Source organism: Thalassophryne amazonica, chromosome 9 (assembly GCF_902500255.1).
Source record: "Thalassophryne amazonica chromosome 9, fThaAma1.1, whole genome shotgun sequence".
Lineage (NCBI taxonomy): Eukaryota > Metazoa > Chordata > Actinopteri > Batrachoidiformes > Batrachoididae > Thalassophryne > Thalassophryne amazonica.
The window spans coordinates 113,886,884-113,904,619 of record NC_047111.1 but is presented as its reverse complement, the minus strand read 5'-3'; the positions used below and the strand labels follow the sequence as shown (position 1 = coordinate 113,904,619).

The window sequence follows — 17,736 nt, the reverse complement described above, 5'->3', positions numbered from 1 at the left end:
ACACACACTCACACAGGACGCAGGAGGCAGACACACACTCACACAGGACCCAGAAAACAGGGAGGCAAACACACACTCACACAGGACGCAGGAGGCAGACACACACTCACACAGGACCCAGAAAACAGTGAGGCAAACACACACTCACACAGGACCCAGAAAACAGGGAGGCAGACACACACACACACACACACACACAGGACCCAGAAAACAGGGAGGCAGACACACACTCACATCGGACCCAGAAAACAGTGAGGCAGACACACACTCACACAGGACCCAGAAAACAGGGAGGCAAACACACACTCACACAGGACGCAGGAGGCAGACACACACTCACACAGGACCCAGAAAACAGTGAGGCAAACACACACTCACACAGGACCCAGAAAACAGGGAGGCAGACACACACACACACACACACAGGACCCAGAAAACAGGGAGGCAGACACACACTCACATCGGACCCAGAAAACAGTGAGGCAGACACACACTCACACAGGACCCAGAAAACAGGGAGGCAGACACACACTCACACAGGACCCAGAAAACAGGGAGGCAGACACACACTCACATCGGACCCAGAAAACAGGGAGGCAGACACACACTCACACAGGACTCAGAAAACAGGGAGGCAGACACACACTCACACAGGACTCAGAAAACAGGGAGGCAGACACACACTCACACAGGACTCAGAAAACAGGGAGGCAGACACACACTCACACAGGACCCAGAAAACAGGGAGGCAGACACACACACTCACACAGGACACAGAAAACAGGGAGGCAGACACACACACTCACACAGGACACAGAAAACAGGGAGGCAAACACACACTCACACAGGACACAGAAAACAGGGAGGCAGACACACACACTCACACAGGACACAGAAAACAGGGAGGCAGACACACACACTCACACAGGACACAGAAAACAGGGAGGCAGACACACACACACACAGGACTCAGAAAACAGGGAGGCAGACACTCACAGAGGACTCGCAAAACAAGGAGGCAGACACTCACACAGGACTGAGAAAACAGGGAGGCAGACACACACAGGACCCAGAAAACTGGAAGACAGACACACACTCACACAGGACCCAGAAAACAGGGAGGCAGACACACACTCACACAGGACCCAGAAAACAGGGAGGCAGACACACACTCACATCGGACCCAGAAAACAGGGAGGCAGACACACACTCACACAGGACTCAGAAAACAGGGAGGCAGACACACACTCACACAGGACCCAGAAAACAGGGAGGCAGACACACACACTCACACAGGACACAGAAAACAGGGAGGCAGACACACACACTCACACAGGACACAGAAAACAGGGAGGCAGACACACACACACACAGGACTCAGAAAACAGGGAGGCAGACACTCACAGAGGACTCGCAAAACAAGGAGGCAGACACTCACACAGGACTGAGAAAACAGGGAGGCAGACACACACAGGACCCAGAAAACTGGAAGACAGACACACACTCACACAGGACCCAGAAAACAGGGAGGCAGACACACACTCACACAGGACCCAGAAAACAGGGAGGCAGACACACACAGGACCCAGAAAACAGGGAGGCAGACACACAGTCACACAGGACCCAGAAAACAGGGAGGCCGACACACTCACATAGGACTCAGAAAACAAGGATGCAGACACACACTCACACAGTACCGAGAAAACAGGGAGGCAGACACACACTCACACAGGACCCAGAAAGCAGGGAGGCAGACACACACAGGACCCAGAAAACAGGGAGGCAGACACACACTCACACAGGACCCAGAAAACAGGGAAGCAGACACACACTCACACAGGACCCAGAAAGCAGGGAGGCAGACACACACAGGACCCAGAAAACAGGGAGGCAGACACACACTCACACAGGACCCAGAAAACGGAAGCAGACACACACTCACACAGGACCCAGAAAACAGGGAGGCAGACACACACTCACACAGGACCCAGAAAGCAGGGAGGCAGACACACACAGGACCCAGAAAACGGAAGCAGACACACACTCACATAGGACTCAGAAAACAAGGAGGCAGACACACACTCACACAGGACCCAGAAAGCAGGGAGGCAGACACACACACAGGACCCAGAAAACAGTGAGGCAGACACACAGTCACACAGGACCCAGAAAACAGTGAGGCAGACACACAGTCACACAGGACCCAGAAAACAGTGAGGCAGACACACACTCACACAGGACCCAGAAAACAGTGAGGCAGACACACAGTCACACAGGACCCAGAAAACAGTGAGGCAGACACACACTCACACAGGACCCAGAACACAGGGAGGCAGACACACACACAGGACCCAGAAAACAGGGAGGCAGACACACAGTCACACAGGACCCAGAAAACAGTGAGGCAGACACACACTCACACAGGACCCAGAACACAGGGAGGCAGACACACACACAGGACCCAGAAAACAGGGAGGCAGACACACAGTCACACAGGACCCAGAAAACAGTGAGGCAGACACACACTCACACCGGACCCAGAAAACAGTGAGGCAGACACTCATGCAGGACCCAGAAAGCAGGGAGGCAGACACACACAGGACCCAGAAAACAGGGAAGCAGACACACACTCACACAGGACCCAGAAAGCAGGGAGGCAGACATACACTCACAGGACCCAGAAAACAGGGAGGCAGACACACACTCACACCGGACCCAGAAAACAGTGAGGCAGACACTCATGCAGGACCCAGAAAGCAGGGAGGCAGACACACACAGGACCCAGAAAACAGGGAGGCAGACACACACAGGACCCAGAAGACTGGAAGACAGACACACACTCACACAGGACCCAGAAAACAGGGAGGCAGACACACACTCACACAGGACCCAGAAAACAGGGAGGCAGACACACACTCACACAGGACTCAGAAAACAGGGAGGCAGACACACACAGGACTCAGAAAACAGGGAGGCAGACACACATAGGACTCAGAAAACAGGGAGGCAGACACACACAGGACTCAGAAAACAGGGAGGCAGACACACATAGGACTCAGAAAACAGGGAGGCAGACACACATAGGACTCAGAAAACAGGGAGGCAGACACACATAGGACTCAGAAAACAGGGAGGCAGACACACACAGGACTCAGAAAACAGGGAGGCAGACACACACAGGACTCAGAAAACAGGGAGGCAGACATGATCAACACACATGACGGATGATGATGACATAACACATAGACAAAGGCTCAGACAGGGACTAACAGCACATGCCCACAACAACAAATAATAATAATAATAATAATAATAATAATAGTAATAACAATAATAATAATAATGGCCTTTATTGTCATTGTACACTCACACAACAAAATCTGTCTTCTGCACTGAACCCATCCTAAGTACAGTTTGACACAATCCAACCACTGGGAGCAGTGGGTAGTCACAGTCCGGCACCCGGGTACCAACTCCAGATATAGAGATGCAGCCTTGGTCAGAGGCAGAGAAAGGAGCAGACCATAAATAAGCATGTTTTTGATCATGGGAAGAACCTGGTGGGAAACCCATGCAGACACGGAGAGAAACTCCACACAGAAAGGACTATGCGGGAAGTGAGCCCACAACCTTCTTGCTGTGAGGCAACAATGCTAATCATAAGTCACTGTGCTTAATATCGACACTAGGAACACAAGCAATTCCTGAAAAACTTTCTGTGTGCACTCAGAAGTGTGATGTCATGTGGAAATTATGAATTGCAAGTGGAAATCAGATTGAATTTGCATGGGGAAAGGCTTTTTTAGTCAGATTATTATTTCTGCCATGTTGCCATCAAAGGTCGGAGCCTGAAACCCATTGATATGTAGGGAGTGTCTGTGAGCAGGGAGATGGGGACTCTGACATGGAGGCATGCAGCTCACCATCTGGTGAAACTGTTAGCGTTTCACACACTCAGGGTTTGATCCCTCTATCCTGTGCCCTACTTCTGGGACTCATCTCTATCTGAGCTGCCAGACTCCAGACATTGTCCAGCACTGATACTGCACAGTTCCATGATGCTCTGTAGAAGCCTCAGGAATCTGGGTACATGCTGAGCGTTATTGCGAGGCATGCCCTGTGACTGATTTATGAGAAGTAGACAACAGCTGAAAGGGAAATAATCCATTAATTGCATATTATTATCGCTAAGGAAGTTAGTTTTCTAACATTTGTGTCTTGCTGACATATCAAAAATGGTAAAACATGCCTAGGTGTTGCATGTTATCCTGCGGGTAAGAAAATTTGCTGCTGCAACTGGTGCAACGTCAGTTATTCTGAGATATTTTGGGCAAGGAAAATGAACTACAACACCACTGAGGGTATATCTGTAGTATGTGAATCAGAACGTATTCCAAAACTGGACCTGAACCATATCGGAATTCTGCTACTATGCAAAAGTGTTCAAAGCTGTGGCCCTGTTCAAATTTCCATACTTTTTATGTATTTCAGAAAAATAAAATCTTAGTCCTAACCCTTAACCTAATCCTAAACTATTTAAGGTAAAACAATTTGCAAGGTTGCTAGGCAACTGAGACATTAGGATCTGTCAAGCAGAAGAAGCATTGTCTTTCCAGAAATGATGGTCACTTTAAGGACTGCAAAAAATTCCATGTCCCACTTCCCATAGTGCACAGAACATATGCACACCGACCTGAAATGAACCATTTAAATTATGACTTTTCATTAAGAATATTTTATCCAGTTTATTTTCATTTATAATGTCGATTACTTTCTTGATTAATCAATTAACTGTTTGGTATACAAAATGTGAAGAAAAAAATCTGTGTGTGTGTTTTTTTTTTTTTCCATAACCCAAAGATATGCTTCTTATTCTCAGAAAGGAGCAAATAAATAAAAAACAAAACAAAACAGAAAATATAAAATCTAAGAAGGTGAAATCTGAGAATTTGGACTTTTTACTGCAGGAAATCACTCAAAAATGATTAATAGATTATCAAAATAGTTGGTAACTAATTTAACTGACTAATAATCAATGACTGTAGCTCTTCTCACATTAACGAACTTTATAACACAAGCTCCTGTTGCTGAACACTTTACGCAGAAAGTCACAAATATAAATTGTTAAACACAGCAGCTATATGTTAACAGCTTCACGTTACCTGGAAATGAATATATGCTGTCAGAATTCTGTCAGAAATAAGCCACTTTTGAAGGAAGTTATACTAACTAACCAAGCTTAGCTAGCTAGCTGGCATGTGCTAACCTGGTTAGCTTCACAGCTAGCTCATCAGAATACGTAGTTAACACGAATACATGTTATAAGAATGAAGTCAAAGTGACTTGACTTGAATGTTCGTGTATTCATCCATTGATTAGCCAAAAGAAAACTGATGCTGAATTATACTTTCAATCTTTATATTTGCTTTGTCCAATTACCTATGGGTTCTGGAAATGGAGGGTCTGTATATAAAAAAAAAGGCTAATTCCTAAATGGTTAAAGCAATATTTTATTAAACCCCTTGTATTAAAGCTGAAAGTCTACACTACAAACACGTGTTGATTGTTTCATTTCAACTCCATTGTGGTGGATTTGAGCAAAGGAATCACAAAAACTGCGTCTCTGACCGAATACTTTTGGACCGGAGTGTGGTGGTCAGTAATACTTCAACAACACAGTGCGCGCAAAGGTGCAAAGCCTGTTTGACACAAGATGACCCAAATAGCTGATAAACATAGAACCATCTTGCAAAACATCTCTTAATATTCAGTTTTAAGATTAATCCTGTAGCAGCAAAAAAGCAGGGGATTGAAGAAACACTTCTACCAAAACAAACCAGACCTGTTCAGCGAGTGAACAAAAAGCACAAGAATGTCAGGTGGAGAAATGTAACATGATGCTGCAAATAAAAGTGAAGTGATCCCCTTTCAGACAAACACACGCACACAATGCCTGTAATAAATACAATCCACAAAGAAACTGACTGTGCAGAGGACTTAAACTCACCTCTCCGTTGATGTTTAATGGACAGTCTGCTGCGTGCTGCGTTCAGGCTGCAGTGGTAATGTAGGGAAAAACAACCCATGAAGTGCATGATAATGTGAGTGCAGGGTGTGGTGGTGGATGGGGCCCACAAGGCAGAGCAACCACAGGAGGGGACAGCAAGAAAAGAGATTTCATCTTTGGCCCGAGGGATCCTCCAGAGAGACGGTCTAATTAAAGCTCGGTAAATAAGTAGATCACTTTCCTGGAGCAAACTTCTGAGTGAAAAACATGTTGGCAAACATAAATCAGTTAATTCCCAAAGTGAGAGGAACACCACTATTTGTTCCAGGTCATAACAAGAGAAGTGATGAGCTTCAGTGCTGTTGTACTCACATTAAAAATCAAAAACAGATTTTGTTCCCACAGGTGGAAGTTGCTTCTGATTTGGCACCAACATTAAATCACAGCTTCTGTGTTTATGTGTCTTGGAAGAATGTGCAGGAGGAGTACACTTCAGAAGGTCAGACTTATTTCAAGATGGGCACAAGCAAAGCATAGAGTAAATGTCAAAAGAACTGACATATTCATGGGCAGATTAATTCACAGGCCTGCCTGGGCTGAGGGCCAGCGGCCCCAAATCAGGCAGGGCACCATGATTTTATCCACACAAATACTGCAGTGACTTACAAAAAGAGGAGCATTGGTGAGCCAGGATAAGCTACGACCAACTATATATTAAAAGGATGTGGCTAAAGGTGTGAAATATGTCCACACATGCTCAGCGGTAGTGCTGAGCGCCTGATGCAGCCATGACAGAACACAGCAGCATTTCTAAGGCAGGTGTTACTTGTTTGCAAAATTTAGTGTTGATAGTATCAGTTTACTTACCGGAAATTAAAATGTGCACTATGACGACTGTTCACAGAAAACTGTCACATGAGAAAACACAAAGATTAAATAAATAATAATTTTAAAAAACTCAAGTCAAGCTCAACATAACTTCAAAACCACACATATGTTGACAGGTGCCCAGATTATTTCTTTTGAAGTGTCATAATTTAATCTGGATGGAGGGCCGTGAGCCAAAAGAAAATGATGATGTGTCAATTACATACACACAATTAAATGTATATTGTTTTCCAGAAAATTAACATTGTAAATGTGAAATAAATTTTCAGAACAGTGAATACATTGCTGCTTAATCTACCTAATAATTATTTGTTATTAACCTTGACACAATGCGGAAAGAGGTTATTTGTCTGCAGGCTTGTCTGTCTGTCCACGGCCATATCTTCAAAATGCAAAGAACAATTTCAATCAAACTTGGTGGATACCCTCAGTGGACTGTCCTTTTACAACACAGGTCATATCAAGGGCATAGGTCAAAGTTCATGGTCAAAAGAAATGTGAACGGTTTGAAAAGTAAACTACAGCACTTCCAGAAAGTATTCACAGAGCTTCACTTTTTCTACATTTTATGTTACAACCTTATTCCAAAATGGAGTAAATTAATTTTTCCCCTCAAAATTCTATTCATAACACCCCATAATGACAACATGAAAAAAAGTTAAAAAAATTTGTTTTGTTTTGTAAATTTATAAAAAAAACAAAACAAAACAAAATAGGGGTGGTGGCCAAGTGGTTTGTGCACTTGGTTTCAGTGCGGAAGGTTCCCAGTTCAAACCCTACCTCTGCCACATTTCTCCATGTGTGGAGTTGTGTCAGGAAGCGCGAAGCGCATAAAACTTGTGCCAATGAGTGCAAACAAGGAAGAAGCTGAAGGGACTTATAAAAATGATTATAAAAAAACCCCTAAGAAATCACTTGTATATCAGTATTCACACCCTTTGCTCAATACTTATTGATGCACCTTTGGCAGCAATTACAGCCTCAAGTAGAGGTGGGCGATACTGGGAATTTTGGTATTGATCCAATACGAAGTAAATACAGACCCAGTATCGCCGATATCGATACCGATACTTTTTCATATTTAAGCTTCATAGAGCCAAAGGATCCAAAAGACCAAGAATAGAATTTTGACAAGCATTGTACGTGACAACAAAATACTTTATTATCACAATCAACATTTTTGTTTAAAAAATATCACTCAACACAACTTAAAATCTCCTGAGGTAGAGGGTTGACTCGAGGAGAGCGCTGAGTGGGCAGGCCAGGCTGAGCCTACCTGCATGGCTGTTGGCTGGTGCCGCTGAGCCACGTGATGGTGCAACAACAAAAGACCAGAGGGGGGAGGGTGTGCTGCTCCATGTTGTGTGACACAGCGGAGCCCTGCTCTTACAGACAGAGAGTAGACTTTGATGAATCTGCGTGCGCAGCAGTCAGTGCGTGCGGGAGAGAAAAAAAGCTGGAGTATCGATCTTTTTATATGAGGATCGTTCAATATCAGCATTGGTATCGATATTATCGATATTAGGATCAATCCGCCCACCTCTAGCCTCAAGTCTTCTTGAATATGATGCCACAAGCTTGGTGCACATATCATTGGGCAGTTTTATCCATTTCTCTTGGCAGCACCTCTCAAGCTCCATGAGGTTGGTTAGGGAGCGTCAGTGCACAGGCACTTTCAGATCTCTCCAGAGATGTTCAATCGGATTCAGGTCTGAGCTCTGGCTGGACCACTCAAGGACATTCACAGAGTTGTCCTGAAACCATTCCTTTGATATCTTGGCTGTGTGTTTAGGGTCATTTTCCTGCTGAAAAATGAACTGTTGCCCCAGTCTGAGGTCAAGAGCGCTCTGGAGCAGGTTTTCATCCAGGATGTCTCTGTACATTACTGCATTCAGCTTTCCCTCAATCCTGACTAGTCTCCCACTTCCTGCCGCTGAAAAAGAAGCCCACAGCATGATGCCGCCACCACCATGCTTCATTGTAGGGAAGGTGCCTGGTTTCCTCCAAACATGACACCAGGCATTCACACGAGAGAGTTCAATCTTTGTCTCATCAGACCAGAAAAGTTTGTTTCTCATGGTCTGAGAGTCCTTCAGGTGCCTTTTGGCAAACTCCAGGTGGGCTGCCATGTGCCTTTTACTAAGGAAAGTCTTCCATCTGGCCACTCTACTCGTACCACATAGACCTGATTGGTGGATGGTTGAGATGGTAGTGTTTCTGGTTCTTGGCCACCTCCCTGACTAAGGCCCTATTCACCCCTATGGGTGATAGAGTCCACTGTGCTCACTAGGAACTTCAAAGCAGCAGAAATGTTTCTGTACCCTTTCCCAGATTTGTGCCTGAAGACAATCCTGTCTCAGAGGTCTACATACAATTCCTTTGACTTCATGCGTGGTTTGTGCTCTGACTGTCAACTGTGGGACCTTATATGTAGACAGGTGTGTGTCTTTCCAAATCATGTCCAGTCAACTGAATTTACCCCAGGTGGACTCTGATTAAGATGTACAAACATCTTAAGGATGATCAGTGGAATCAGGATACACTTGTACTCAATTTTGATCTTTAAAGGCTGTGAATACTTATGTACTTGTGACTCCTTAGTTTTTCTTTATTTTTTTTAATTAATTGGCAAAAAAAAAAAAAAAAACCTTTTCACATTGTTGTTATAGAGTATTGTGTGTAGAATTTTGAGGGGGGAAAAATGAATTTCATTTATTTTGGAATAACAAAATTTCCACAAATTTCCAAAAATTATTTTACACATAACAAAATGTGGAAAAAGTGAAGCACTGTGAATACTTTCCGGATGCACTGTATGTTTAGTAATGCAATGCATAAAATGTGTCTTTTGGCAAGAGAGAACCAAAGTCTGGCAAACAGCTGAACATGTGTGGAAAGCTGTAAAAACATGTAAACGCTGTCTTTTTGTCTGCACATAAAATAGAAAAACAACACTGACATTAAAAATTAACAAGCTCCATTTGCAGACTTCTGCATGTTGTTTAATGTTTAATTGTTTTCAAATTTAATTTAAATCAATGGGCTTTTTGTGTGACAAATTGTAAGTGGATTTTAATTAAACTCACAACAAATAAATAAATAAAAAATAAAACAATGTACATTAATTTATATAGCTAATTTCACACACCAGACATTAAAGGGGGTTTACAAATGAGAAAATAAAAAGATAATTATAATTTTAAAATTAAGGGGTCGCCAGAGTTGTAGTCTTACACACCTCTCTGCAGCTTCTCTCCCCCTGCCATCCCCATTACCCCTATCCCACTCATCTCTGTGCTTGTTCTGTTAGACCTCAGTGCTGCTTTTGATACTGTTGACCATAACATTTTATTACAGAGATTAGAGCATGCCATAGGTATTAAAGGCACTGTGCTGCGGTGGTTTGAATCATATTTATCTAATAGATTACAATTTGTTCATGTAAATGGGGAATCTTCTTCACAGACTAAGGTTAATTATGGAGTTCCACAAGGTTCTGTGCTAGGACCAATTTTATTCACTTTATACATGCTTCCCTTAGGCAGTATTATTAGACGGTATTGCTTAAATTTTCATTGTTAAGCAGATGATACCCAGCTTTATCTATCCATGAAGCCAGAGGACACACACCAATTAGCTAAACTGCAGGATTGTCTTACAGACATAAAGACATGGATGACCTCTAATTTCCTGCTTTTAAACTCAGATAAAACTGAAGTTATTGTACTTGGCCCCACAAATCTTAGAAACATGGTGTCTAACCAGATCCTTACTCTGGATGGCATTACCCTGACCTCTAGTGATACTATGAGAAATCTTGGAGTCATTTTTGATCAGGATATGTCCTTCAATGCGCATATTAAACAAATATGTAGGACTGCTTTTTTTCATTTACGCAATATCTCTAAAATTAGAAAGGTCTTGTCTCAGAGTGATGCTGAAAAACTAATTCATGCATTTATTTCCTCTAGGCTGGACTATTGTAATTCATTATTATCAGGTTGTCCTAAAAGTTCCCTGAAAAGCCTTCAATTAATTCAAATGCTGCAGCTAGAGTACTGACAGGGACTAGAAGGAGAGAGCATATCTCACCCATATTGGCCTCTCTTCATTGGCTTCCTGTTAATTCTAGAATAGAATTTAAAATTCTTCTTCTTACTTATAAGGTTTTGAATAATCAGGTCCCATCTTATCTTAGGGACCTCATAGTACCATATCACCCCAACAGAGCGCTTCGCTCTCAGACTGCAGGCTTACTTGTAGTTCCTAGGGTTTGTAAGAGTAGAATGGGAGGCAGAGCCTTCAGCTTTCAGGCTCCTCTCCTGTGGAACCAGCTCCCAATTCAGATCAGGGAGACAGACACCCTCTCTACTTTTAAGATTAGGCTTAAAACTTTCCTTTTTGCTAAAGCTTATAGTTAGGGCTGGATCAGGTGACCCTGAACCATCCCTTAGTTATGCTGCTATAGACTTTGACTGCTGGGGGCGTTCCCATGATGCACTGAGTGTTTATTTCTCTTTTTGCTCTGTATGCACCACTCTGCATTTAATCATTAGTGATTGATCTCTGCTCCCCTCCACAGCATGTCTTTTTCCTGGTTCTCTCCCTCAGCCCCAACCAGTCCCAGCAGAAGACTGCCCCTCACTGAGCCTGGTTCTGCTGGAGGTTTCTTCCTGTTAAAAGGGAGTTTTTCCTTCCCACTGTCGCCAAGTGCTTGCTCACAGGGGGTCGTTTTGACCGTTGGGGTTTTTACGTTATTATTGTATGGCCTTGCCTTACAATATAAAGTGCCTTGGGGCAACTGTTTGTTGTGATTTGGCGCTATATAAATTGATTGACTATTGACCCTGTCCTCTGTATCTTCCTCTGTCACACCAACCACCTGCATGTCCTCTCTCAGCACATCCATGAACCTCCTCTTTGGTCTCCCTCTTCTCCTCCTGCCTGGTGGCTCCATCCTCAGCATCCTTCTCCCTATATACCCTGGGTCCCTCCTCTGCACATGTCCAAACCATCTCAATCTCGCCTCTCTGACTTTGTCTCCAAACCGTCCCACCTGAGCTGTCCCTCTGATATGTTCATTCCTAATCTTGTCCATTCTTGTCACTCCCAAAGAGAATCTCAACATCTTCAACTCTGCCACCTCCAGCTCTGCCTCCTGTCTTTTTGTTAGTGCCACTGTCTCTAAACCGTACAACATAACTGGTCTCACTACTGTCTTGTAAACTTTCCCCTTCACTCTTGCTGATATTCTTCAGTCACAAATCACTCCTGCCACCTTTCTCCATCCACTCCACCCTGCCTGCACTCTCTTCTTCACCTCTCTACCACACTCTCCATTACTTTGAACAGTTGACCCCAAATATTTAAACTCATCTACTTTCACCACTTCTACTCCTTGTAACTGCACTATTCCACTGGGCTCCCTCTCATTCACACACATGTACTCAGTCTTGCTTCTACTGACTTTCATTCCCCTTCTCTCCAAAGCATATCTCCACTTCTCCAGACTAGACTCAACTTGCTCTCTACTCTCACTACAGATCACAATGTCATCTGCAAACATCATAGTCCATGGGGACTCCTGTCTGATCTCATCTGTCAACCTGTCCATCACCACTGCAAACAAGAAAGGACTCAGAGCTGATCCTTGGTGTAATCCCACCTCCACCTTGAATGAGTCTGTCATTCCGACTGCGCATCTCACCGCTGTCACACTATTCTTGTACATGTCCTGCACTACCCTAACATACTTCTCTGCCACTCCAGACTTCCTCATACAATACCACAACTCTTCTCTTGGCACCCTATCATAAGCTTTTTCTAAGTCCACAAACACACAATGTAACTCTTTCTGTCCTTCTCTGTACTTTTCCAACAGTATTCTCAGAGCAAACATTGCATCTGTAGTGCTCTTTCTCGGCATGAAACCATCTTGCTGCTCACAGATCTTCACCTGTTTTCTAAGTCTAGCTTCTACTACACTTTCCCATAACTTCAGGCTGTGGCTGATCAGCTTTATGCCTCTATAGTTACTGCAGCTCTGCACATCACCCTTGTTCTTGAAAATAGCAACCAGCACACTTCGTCTCCCCTCCTCAGACATCCTCTCACTTTCCAAGATTTTATTAAACAATCTGGTTAGAAACTCTACTGCCATCTCTCCTAGACATTTCCATGCCTCCATTGGAATGTCATCTGGACCAACTGCCTTTCCACTCTTCATCCTCTTCATAGCAGCCCTCACTTCTTCCTTGCTAATCTCTTTTACTTCCTGATTTACTCTCACCACATCATCCAGCCTTTTCTCTCGCTCATTTTCTTTATTCATCAACTCTTCAAAATATTCCCTCCACCTTCTCAGCACACACTCCTCACTTGTCAGCACATTACCATGTGCATCTTTTACCACCCTAACCTGCTGCACATCCTTTCCAGCTCTGTCCCTTTGTCTGGCCAATCGGTACAAGTCCTTTTCTCCTTCCTTACTATTCAACTTCTTGTACAGCTCGCAATATGCCTTTTCCTTTGCTTTTGCCACTCCTCTTCTCGCCTTACGCCGCATCTCCTTGTACTCCTGTCTACTTTCTTCATCTCTCCAACTATCCCAAAACTTTTTCGCCAACCTCTTTCTCCTTATGCTTTCCTGGACCTCTTCATTCCACCACCAAGTCTCCTTGTCTTCCTTCCACTGTCCAGATGTCAATCAATCAATCAATCAACTTTTTTCTTATATAGCGCCAAATCACAACAAACAGTTGCCCCAGGCGCTCCATATTGTAAGGCAAGGCCATACAATAATTATGAAAAACCCCAACGGTCAAAACGACCCCCTATGAGCAAGCACTTGGCCACAGTGGGAAGGAAAAACTCCCTTTTAACAGGAAGAAACCTCCAGCAGAACCAGGCTCAGGGAGGGGCAGTCTTCTGCTGAGACTGGTTGGGGCTGAGGGAAAGAACCAGGAAAAAGACATGCCGAGAAGGGGGGCAGAGATCGATCACTAATGATTAAATGCAGAGTGATGCATACGGAGCAAAAAGAGAAAGAAACAGTGCATCATGGGAACCCCCCCCACAGTCTACGTCTAAAGCAACATAACCAAGGGATGGTCCAGGGTCACCCGATCCAGCCCTAACTATAAGCCTTAGCGAAAAGGAAAGTTTTAAGCCTAATCTTAAAAGTAGAGAGGGTATCTGTCTCCCTGATCTGAATTGGGAGCTGGTTCCACAGGAGAGGAGCCTGAAAGCTGAAGGCTCTGCCTCCCATTCTACTCTTACAAACCCTAGGAACTACAAGTAAGCCCGCAGTCTGAGAGCGAAGCGCTCTAATGGGGTAATATTACTACGAGGTCCCTAAGATAAGATGGGACCTGATTATTCAAAACCTTATAAGTAAGAAGAAGAATTTTAAATTCTATTCTATTCATGTCATATGTCATACCCAGTACTGCCCTAGCTGTCTCCCTCACCACATCTGCAGTACTTTTCCAGTTGTCCAAAATTGCTTCCCCTCCAACTAGTGCTTCTCTCACCTGCTCGCTAAATTTCACACAACAGTCTTCCTCCTTCAGCTTCCACCATCTCATCCTTTGTTGAGCTCTCACTCTCTTCTTCTTATTTGTATTTGGTTAGACTGGTTGTATTTGGTATTTGGTTAGACTCTTTCTCTCCGATTGTTCTGTCTGAGTTATTTTCATTAGTTACTTCATCCAAACCATCAACATGTTTATTAGACCCCATTCCTACCAGGCTGCTCAAGGAAGTCCTACCATTATTTAATGCTTCAATCTTAAATATGATCAATCTATCTTTGTTAGTTGGTTATGTACCACAGGCTTTTAAGGTGGCAGTAATTAAACCATTACTTAAAAAGCCATCACTTGACCCAGCTATCTTAGCTAATTATAGGCCAATCTCCAACCTTCCTTTTCTCTCAAAGATTCTTGAGAGGGTAGTTGTAAAACAGCTAACTGATCAACTGCAGAGGAATGGTCTATTTGAAGAGTTTCAGTCAGGTTTTAGAATTCATCATAGTACAGAAACAGCATTAGTGAAGGTTACAAATGATCTTCTTATGGCTTCGGACAGTGGACTTATCTCTGTGCTTGTTCTGTTAGACCTCAGTGCTGCTTTTGATACTGTTGACCATAAAATTTTATTACAGAGATTAGAGCATGTCATAGGTATTAAAGGCATTGCGCTGCGGTGGTTTGAATCATATTTGTCTAATAGATTACAGTTTGTTCATGTAAATGGGGAATCTTCTTCACAGACTAAAGTTAATTATGGAGTTCCACAAGGTTCTGTGCTAGGACCAATTTTATTCACTTTATACATGCTTCCCTTGGGCACTATTATTAGACGGTATTGCTTAAATTTTCATTGTTACGCAGATGATACCCAGCTTTATCTATCCATGAAGCCAGAGGATACGCACCAATTAGCTAAACTGCAGGATTGTCTTACAGACATAAAGACATGGATGACCTCTAATTTCCTGCTTTTAAACTCAGATAAAACTGAAGTTATTGTACTTGGCCCCACAAATCTTAGAAGCATGGTGTCTAACCAGATCGTTACTCTGGATGGCATTTCCCTGATCTCTAGTAATACTGTGAGAAATCTTGGAGTTATTTTTGATCAGGATATGTCATTCAAAGCGCATATTAAACAAATATGTAGGACTGCCTTTTTGCATTTACGCAATATCTCTAAAATCAGAAAGGTCTTGTCTCAGAGTGATGCTGAAAAACTAATTCATGCATTTATTTCCTCTAGGCTGGACTATTGTAATTCATTATTATCAGGTTGTCCTAAAAGTTCCCTAAAAAGCCTTCAGTTGGTTCAGAATGCTGCAGCTAGAGTACTGACGGGGACTAGCAGGAGAGAGCATATCTCACCCGTGTTGGCCTCCCTTCATTGGCTTCCTGTTAATGCTAGAATAGAATTTAAAATTCTTCTTCTTACTTATAAGGTTTTGAATAATCAGGTCCCATCTTATCTTAGGGACCTCGTAGTACCATATTACCCCATTAGAGCGCTTTGCTCTCAGACTGCGGGCTTACTTGTAGTTCCTAGGGTTTGTAAGAGTAGAATGGGAGGCAGAGCCTTCAGCTTTCAGGCTCCTCTCCTGTGGAACCAGCTCCCAATTCAGATCAGGGAGACAGATACCCTCTCTACTTTTAAGATTAGGCTTAAAACTTTCCTTTTCGCTAAGGCTTATAGTTAGGGCTGGATCGGGTGACCCTGGACCATCCCTTGGTTATGTTGCTTTAGACGTAGACTGTGTTTCATAATTATTGTATGGCCTTGCCTTGCAATGTGGAGCGCCTTGGGGCAACTGTTTGTTGTGATTTGGCGCTATACAAGAAAAAAGTTGATTGATTGAAGTTTATTCTTCTTTACCTCTAAAGTCATCCTACAAACAACCATCCTATGCTGTCTAGTGACACTCTCTCCTGCTACCACCTTACAGTCTGTAATTTCTTTTAGCTTGCATCTCCTATAAAGAATGTAGTCCACCTGTGTGCACCTTCCTCCACTCTTATATGTCACCCTGTGCTCCTCCCTTTTCTTAAAGTAGGTATTCACCACAGCCATTTCCATCCTTTTTGCAAAATCAACTACCATCTGTCCTTCCCCATTCCTATCTTTGATACCATATCTACCCATTACTTCCTCATCACCTCTGTTCCCTTCACCAACATGCCCATTGAAGCCTGCTCCTATCACCACTCTTTCATGCTTGGGCACACTCTCCACCACCTCATCTAACACACTCCAGAAATCTTCTTTCTCCTTCATCTCACAACCAACCTGTGGGGCATATGCACTGATGATATTCATCATCACCCGTTCAATTTCCAACTTCACACTCATCACCCTGTCGGACACTCGCTTAACCTCCAACACACTTTTAACATACTCTTCCTTTAAAATGATCCCAAAACCATTTCTCTTCCTGTCATCACCATGGTACAACAACTTGTACCCACCGCCGATGCTCCTGCTCTTACTTCCCTTCCACTTGGTCTCTTGCACACACAATATGTCTACCTTTCTCCTCTCCATCATATCAGCCAGCTCTCTCCCTTTACCAGTCATACTACCAACATTCAAAGTCCCAACTCTCATTTCCATCCTTCTAGTTTTCTTCTTCTCCCGCTGTTCGTGGCAACGTTTTCCTCCTCTTCTTCGTCGTCTTCGCCCAGCAGTAGCCCAATTTCCACCGGCACCCTGTTGGGCAATAGCACCGGTGGCGGACGTTGTTAACCCGGGCCGCGACCGATCCGGTATGGGAATTCGATTCTGAGTCTGCATAGTTGGGTTGGCTTGTTTTACGCCGGATGCCCTTCCTGACGCAACCCTCCTCATTTATCCGGGCTTGGGACCGGCACTCAGAATGTACTGGCTGCACACCCCATGTGGCTGAGTTATAATTTTAAAATTAAACTGTTACAAGAAAATACAAGTTAAAAGAAAGAGAAATTATAAAATTTGGTGTTGTAGAATAAATATAAAAGTCAAAATGTGTGCATCAGACAAAAGAATTTACTACGAGTTTTACTTTTTTTTATTTGTTTGTTTAGTTAGATTTTAGTTTCGTTGTAGTTTGTCGGGGATTTTTTTTTAACTTAAGTTACTTGGCAATTCAGCATCTCAACCAGATGGTGGCAGTGGTGCACAATAAACAATAATCTTTAAAAGAACAGAACATACCGTAGAATGAACAAACACACGTGGTCTTAGAAGCACTAACTGTTTGATCGGATGAATCAGTTTGAGTTTTGTTTATACACTGTATAGTTTAGTTTTTGAGATAAACACCATCGACTGAAGAT

At 43.4% G+C, this 17,736-nt stretch overlaps 1 protein-coding gene across 1 annotated transcript in view; it reads right to left on the bottom strand.

Moving 5' to 3' along the window:
• The window catches only part of LOC117518003 (vacuole membrane protein 1-like), a 256,471-nt gene that overhangs the window by 235,796 nt on the left and 2,939 nt on the right, over positions 1 to 17,736 (bottom strand). The window lies entirely within an intron of this gene.